Here is a 7,500-nt window from a genome sequence, read left to right as displayed (position 1 = left end):
TGATTTGAATCCCTTCTTCTTGAGGGATGTTTGTGTAGAGTAAGCAGACATCGTTTTACTATAAACTCAACTGAGAGGCTGAATCTTTCGAATCTGGCTTTATACTGATTTGCAAGCCAACCAAAGGCTGTCTACATCAAGCATGATCTGCAACAAGAAAGACAAAAACAAAAACTAACAAAATCTTGGATGAACCTGTAGCTAACAGCAAAGTGAATGAGGATGGATAAGGAAAAAGACAGTGCTGCCATTTTGCCATAAGCAAGCCCTGATCAAGACGTTTCACCTCGATCTGGCCAGTGCCCCACCCTAGTCGGAAAACCGGTAACCCTGAGACAATTAAGGAATTAAGGATCATGTTCTCACATAGTCCCTTCGGACCCAACCACATTTTGGTCTTTTATTCAAGATGTGTGGTATGTACTAAAACAATTATTCAACTCAGTGTCGGTAAAATTGGTGGATATTCGCGGCGTGGTAAATATCCACTGCCATTCACGGGGCATCCACAGGAGCCAACATCTCCAATACTAATCTATGTAAGGGCAATTTCAATGTTCAAGCTATTTTTAGACGAGTTCTTAAATACAAGTAAACATTCTTAATCCCATGGGTAATAATTTCTCATATAAGTCTTGTGATTAGCTGGGAAGGTCTGATTTCGCGGGGAAACCAATCTAAAAATAATTCGGTCTGAAATAATATATATTTGAATCACCCACTCTGGTGGACTAATGCAAATCCTGCACTTTTATTGGCTACGCTACTAGAGGACTATTAGTAATAGTCCTCGAGTAGCGAAAAGGGTGAAGCTTTATTTCGTTTTATTCCCAAATAAATATTTATTGCCTTTTCTGTCCGATTTAGTTGGGTGATCCTAAAACAATTAGACCCTTCGCCAACAAGGGCCACGGGTCAATAGCCCATTCGGCTTCATCTCATGGGCTATTGAACTGTAGCCCGCCAGAGACTGTGGTGCACAATAAAGACAACAACATCACCATCATGTGGGGCATAGCGTAGCGAAAAGGGTGAAGCTTTATTTCGTTTTATTCCCAAATAAATATTTATTGCCTTTTCTGTCCGATTTAGTTGCGTGATCCTAAAACAATTAGACCCTTCGCCCTCAAGGGACACAGGTCAATAGCCCATTCGGCTTCCGACGAATCATGGGCTATTGATCTGTAGCCCGCCAGAGACTGTGATGCACAATAAAGACAACAACATCACCATTATGTGGGACATACCAGTCAATACTGACAGAACTATAACAGCGAATAGACCAGACATCATCCTCAAAGATTCAATGACTTCCACCTGCAAACTGATTGACATGACTGTCCCATCAGATACAGAAACATCGCACTGAAGGAGGTCGAAAAGAAAAGCAAGTACAAAGACCTCGAACTAGAAATACAGAGAATGTGGCATATGAAAACCGTAGTGATCCATGTGGCTGTTGGTGCGCTTGGTACAGTAAAGAAGGGGATGGTAGAAAACATGAGGGAAGTATCAGAGAGAGCAACTGTGACAGACATTCAAAAGATCTGCATGCTAGGATCTGCGCGAATCCTCAGAAAGGTGCTTAGTTTGTGAACAGAATAATTGACTTGCGTGACTGATGCTCCAGGTGCATGGTTTACGCCCGGCTGACGCACAAAAAGACACCAGCAAAGATTGTGATAAAAGAGATAATCATAATAACGAGGCGAAGATATTTACTGGTTGCGCAGTAGTTTTCAATACGGCCCTCAATACGATCGCATTGATTAGTCCATTTCCTCGTTTCTGTTTTCCTCGATTTTAAATCGAGTCCTAGTGCACAACCATTCAAATGGAAATGAGTCGAGTATTTTCATGCAAATTGCACTCATCATCGCTTGAATGGTTTAGCGCAAAGACTTGTTTTTGAGGAAAGGGGAAAACGGGAGGACCCGGAGAAGAACCTCTGTGAAAAGAGGAAAGAACCAACAACAAACTTTACCCACAGGCCACATAAGTGGGAGGGGAGTGTAAACACCACTACAGCATCGCTGCGTTACTAAAAAAAACAATGAAGTTGTGCGCTCCTAGTCATGGGCTCCTTGCATCCATCTTGCGGAGCTTGTCGTTGGCTACCATTTTTTCTCCGCAGACAGCAATTTTAACAGAAAGGGATTACCTAAAAATAAACCTACTTGCTAAAACGCCGTAGAAGAAAACGTTTACAGCTTTTGCATGTTCCCGGTTATGCTGGTTATCAGGGGCTAGGGGCGTGAACTGGCGTTATTGAGTTGCTGACAGGACAACTTCCAGTTTCTTATAGTTTTGTTGGTTTGTTTGTCCACGATACACCTTAAAAGAGCGATAAGAAGCTCGTTGAACATGTGTCCGTGCATTCCGGATCGAACTGAAATTTGGCAGTGTTAGTTTATTCTCTGGGGAAGGCAAAACCGAAGAACCGGAAGCAGGCCTACTCTGGAACCTTAACTCGCCTTAACTCGCCCTAACTCGCATCTTGAGATTATGTTCAAATTTCCTTATCTCGCCTTAACTCGCCTAAACTCGCATTATCTCGCCCACTCTCACCACTGCAAAATGGATACCAATTTAAATGGGTCTGATCCATTCAACCAAGATTCATACCGGTCCCCCCGGGAAAAGTGGTCCACGTCAAAAGGTTTTGAAATTTTTCCGGTTGCACTGAACTGTTCCATTGAGCTTTGGACCAAAATTTCCAGAAATTTTGGTTGATGGATCACACCCAATACCTCAACCCACTCTCAGGGTAATTTCATAATTAATCCACAAAGGGAAGACACCAAAAAATAGGGATTTCAACAATTTTAAACAATAGTAATTTGTAAGTCCCATCCTTCTGGAATTTCCAAATAGCCTCTGTGATAAGGGTATTTCACTAAGATTTCATGAAGTTTTTCTTAGTACTTAATGGACAGTCAATGGAACTACCAGGAACAACCTGAACATGCACTAACCTGTTACCTAACAAAAAGGTTACAATGCTAAGCATGGCAGAAATTCCAGAAGCATGGGGTCACAGGGTCTGGAGAAACCAGACTTATTGCTACATGTACATGTAGTATTTTGGGCCACAAAGTAAGAGACATTAGCTAAAAGTAGAAACAGTGAATCAACGAAAACTTTTTCATGACATAATAAATTTACTTATACTTCTAAGCGAGACAAAGAAATACAATTTAAACATAATAACAGAATGTTAATAATTTTTCTTTTAAGCTAATGTAGCTAATGATTTACAATAACGTTTTGCAAATGTAATGCATGGAAGCTGTTTACGACAATGAAAAATCAGCAGCATAATTATCATCTTATAATCTGATGAAGCTTAATGAAGATTCTAGCTGACAAGTCTGGGATGTAGGCTAGAATCCTTTAAATACTCCACATACGTACTGATTGCAGTTCATATTTCTCAATTATAAAGTTCCCTGGTACAAGAAGATCTGTAGATTGGTTCCACGTGACATTCTGTTTGGCTTACATTGTAGTCAAGCTGGCAACCACAAGCCATGATTCATAAAGACTTGCTACATTTAGCCCTTAACTGAATAAAGGTTTCTGCCTTTATACTTCGTTCGCCATTTTTTAATGTTACCCAGGGCCCTCTCGCTCAACTCATTGTCCTGGGAAGTTTTAGGTGGGAAGCTTCAACGTGGCGTACATGACATCAAAACACGTTACAACACGGCAGAGCTGGTGGCCATTTTTGTAAAATTAGAATGTTCATCATCACTGACAACTCTTAATTAAGGGTTTGCGAGACAAGGCCGATAATGGAAAGTACTTTTGTTCATCAACTTAAATGAGGTTTAGCTCTCTGCACAACTGTGAACACAAGTAAGCCTAAAGAGAAAATAAGGTCATTTATTTTTTTGCTGTTTTGCTAGTCTGAGAATGATATTAAAATCAAGAGATGTCTCTCACAGGATTGTCCAAGTTTAAGGAGGGAGTTTCTAAAATACAGTAACTGCTGTCTTTGCGTAAAGGCATCAATCTCCATTTCCAAGAGATTAAAATGGATTTATCCCGAGGGAACGAAAAGGCAATTGGTGTTTTCGTTAAGTTTCTGGCAGTGAAACCAAACAATTGGGCTGGATTCCAAGGGAAACCATCAGTGAAGAGAATAGGCCAAATGGAAGACTGAAAGATAAGTCTTATAACTTTAAAGGAGAAAGAAATTTCATTCTGTTTTAGAAAATTGATTTTGTCATAAACATTTCCTCATTTGAGTTGTAATTCGTCAGCTTCCCCGTTTTTTAATACTAGTTCTTTGTTTGAAGAACATTGACACAGACTGTAAAAACCGTTTTTTTTTTAAATTCTGGAGTTAGTGATAACAATTCATGCCATGTCATGTGATACCTATTATGTTCACCTGTCTAATTAAAACATAGTGTTATTGAATTTAAAAATAAAGTAAAATGAAATATCCTACCTGTGTTTATACTACAATTACATTTTCTCATCTATTCATTATTGTTTATTTACATTAGTTTTGTTTTTCACTAATTTATTATTCAGACAAATATTTATGAAGCTATGGTAAATAACATATGATGATGACTAGTAGTAGTATCATACAGCCACCAAATGGTATAGTTTGGTGTCTGAATGTTATATAATTAATAAAGAACAGGCCTCGGTTATTCAAAGGCTGGATAGTGCTATCCAACGGAATAATCTCTATCCAGTGGATAATGCAATTAGTTTCACCAATACTTATCTGCTGTATAGTGATTTATCCATTGAATAGTGGTATCCAACGTTTGAACAACCAGGCCTAGGACTCCATATTCAACTTGTCCAATTACAGTTCTAGGAAAAAAAATTAAATTACTAATTTTAAATAAGATTTGGCTTCAGTCAACTTCGGAGCTCATCTGCATTTTTTTTTTTTTTTTTTTTTGTAATTGGGCAAAATAGAGACTGTTAGAGATATATACACAAGGCATACAAAGATTGCAAGGCATCTTTATATGTATGTTACTAAAGCATATTATATGTTTTAACCCTTATCACCTCAACATTAGGTTCATCATTTTCCCTTAACTCGCCTTAACTCGCACAAACTCGCACCTGATAGGCAAGCTTAATTTTTCCTTATCTCGCCTTAACTCGCCTTAACTCGCATTAGCTCGCACAATCTCGCGGCGAGTTAAGGTCTCAGAGTAGGCCTGGAAGCAAAACCTCTCGGAGCAAGGAGACAACCAACAATGCTAATCTAACCAGTGACAAGATGTCACTTTGGTTAGTCTCTGCTATTTTTAGTTCGATCCAGATCTCTCGTTATTGCTATTGTATTTTACGGTCTTCTCCAAAATAACGGATACTTTTTAAGCGTCGAGTCAAATTCAGAATGTATTGCTTCATAATGTTTATTACCGCCTTGTGGGTTTTTTTTTTCTTATTAGACTCAACCCACATTGGTGGGAGGCGAGCGTGATTCTCACCACTGCTCCACCCCTGCTCCCCTCCCATGTTCTGTTTATGTTTACAGCGTAATGAGACATTTTGGTTCAGTTTCAGCAAGAGAAACGAAACTGAACTGTCAAAACACATTTGGACACTCAAAGACAATAACAAACCTTTTACCATCAAGTGGAAAATTATTAAGCAGTGCACAGACCTTATAACAACCTTAGCAACAAATGTAACTTATGTCTTTTTGAGAAGTTTGTATACTATATAATCATATATAAGAAGAATTTGTGCAGCCTAAACAAACGAAACGAACTAGCAAGTTCTTGCCCCCACAGAAACAGATACATACTCAAGAACTTTGTTATAAAGTAACACAATCTTTTATAACACGCGCTTTGTATGATAAGTTCTTTAATTTCATATAGCATTTGCTTTTACATCTCATAGCAACTGTTTTAAAGTTTTTATATCTCATAGCAACCTTAAGTTCGCTTTTAATTGCCAGTTCTTGTAATTTAACGGTTATTCGTTATTGCCTGATTAGTGTGGTCATTAATTCTTCGACCATACGAAACAGCGTTGTAGCAATAAAACGATGAACTGAAATTTTGCTACCATTGATCATTATTTATAGGTAGAGTAAAAGAGCAACACCGAACTTCTCATGTGTCCAAAAAGACCTTTATTTTATGACCTGACCTGATGATTTTCCATGTATAAAATTAATATATAAATAAATGAATAAAATGTTCTCATCAACAAAAATTCACTGAATCGTACGTTCTTTTTCAGTCGGGAAAATCACCTTTCCAGCTGGGTATTTTCCCTGCCGTGGCTTCCAGCTATTATCTACGTCCCTGGAATTTTATCAAAAATACATGTATCACTGGTAACAAAATAAAACAGTCAGCGTGGTTTTCCATGTAATATCAGATGGCAAGCAAAAAGTAAGGATAGAACAGATTAACAAGCAACAAGTTTAACTCACATTTCTTTCCATCATTTTAGTCGCGGTCTGGTTTGGTGTCAGTCTCGGCATGATGCAGTTCTAGACTCCAATCCTCCAGCAGAGAAATTCCCCAGTTCGGATACCAAAGACCAAATCTTGTCCAAGACCCAGCAACCAGAACAGTTTTGAATGCCGCATGTTGGGTCATATCTCCACCTTTTTACACTACATGTAAATGTGTTTGCTCTATTTTTGAGTATGGTAGTCTACTTTTTCACCATGCTTTAACAATTTACCTGAATGTGGATAGCTAAAACACGCTTTGCAGATTCTATATCCCGAGCTATCTGATTTTCTCAAGCTCTGTAGATGTGCGGTCTTTCAAAACTATCTGATGAAAGATAGGAAAATGCAGCAAAGTTGTTTGATGTGCACTAATCAATTTTATAGTCTCCGCAGTCATTACTTCCAAGTAATTGTGAGCTTAAAATTAATTCTCTGTCTGAAGGAACAGAAAGTAAACTTTTATCTGCCTAGTATGTGAACCAGAAAGATGTAAGAATAGTTTTACTTTAAGGTAATTCCTTAGTATTGCATTGCGCATCCCTACTGCGCACGATTTTCGCCTCATTAGCGCGCTCACATGAGATTTCCCTCAAACTAAGCCCGATAGCGAAATAAATGCTCCCGTTTTCTCTCAAACGACCCCCGATTTTTTTCTCAGGTATTTGCTAAGAACAATCTGATAAAGAACATATTTAAAGAAGAAAAAAAGTTTTATAGTAGAACATGAATTTTTTTTGGAAAACAGTTCCGTACTGAGTGTATTTTGGCCAAGGCGAGGAGTTCAAGCTAACCACCGAACTGTCCCAAAAAGTGCACTATTCCCACAACCAGGCAATGAAAAACGGCGTAAATGAAGCAATACTGCTTATGTGAATAAAAGAAGCCTTATTTTCGAAATAAAATTTTTCGTCTTTCAAGTAACCAAGACTAATTCTGTATGAAGGTGATTCGAATTTTTAACGCGCAACGAGTAAAAATACCCCATTTTGAGAGCCTGCTGACGCATAAACAAGCACGGTGACCCCACTTTTTTATTGCATTTT

The sequence above is a fragment of the Montipora foliosa genome, chromosome 6 (assembly GCF_036669935.1).
Source record: "Montipora foliosa isolate CH-2021 chromosome 6, ASM3666993v2, whole genome shotgun sequence".
NCBI classification, from domain to species: Eukaryota; Metazoa; Cnidaria; class Anthozoa; order Scleractinia; family Acroporidae; genus Montipora; species Montipora foliosa.
The sequence above is the reverse complement of the archived record's forward strand: the minus strand, read 5'-3'. Positions refer to the sequence as shown.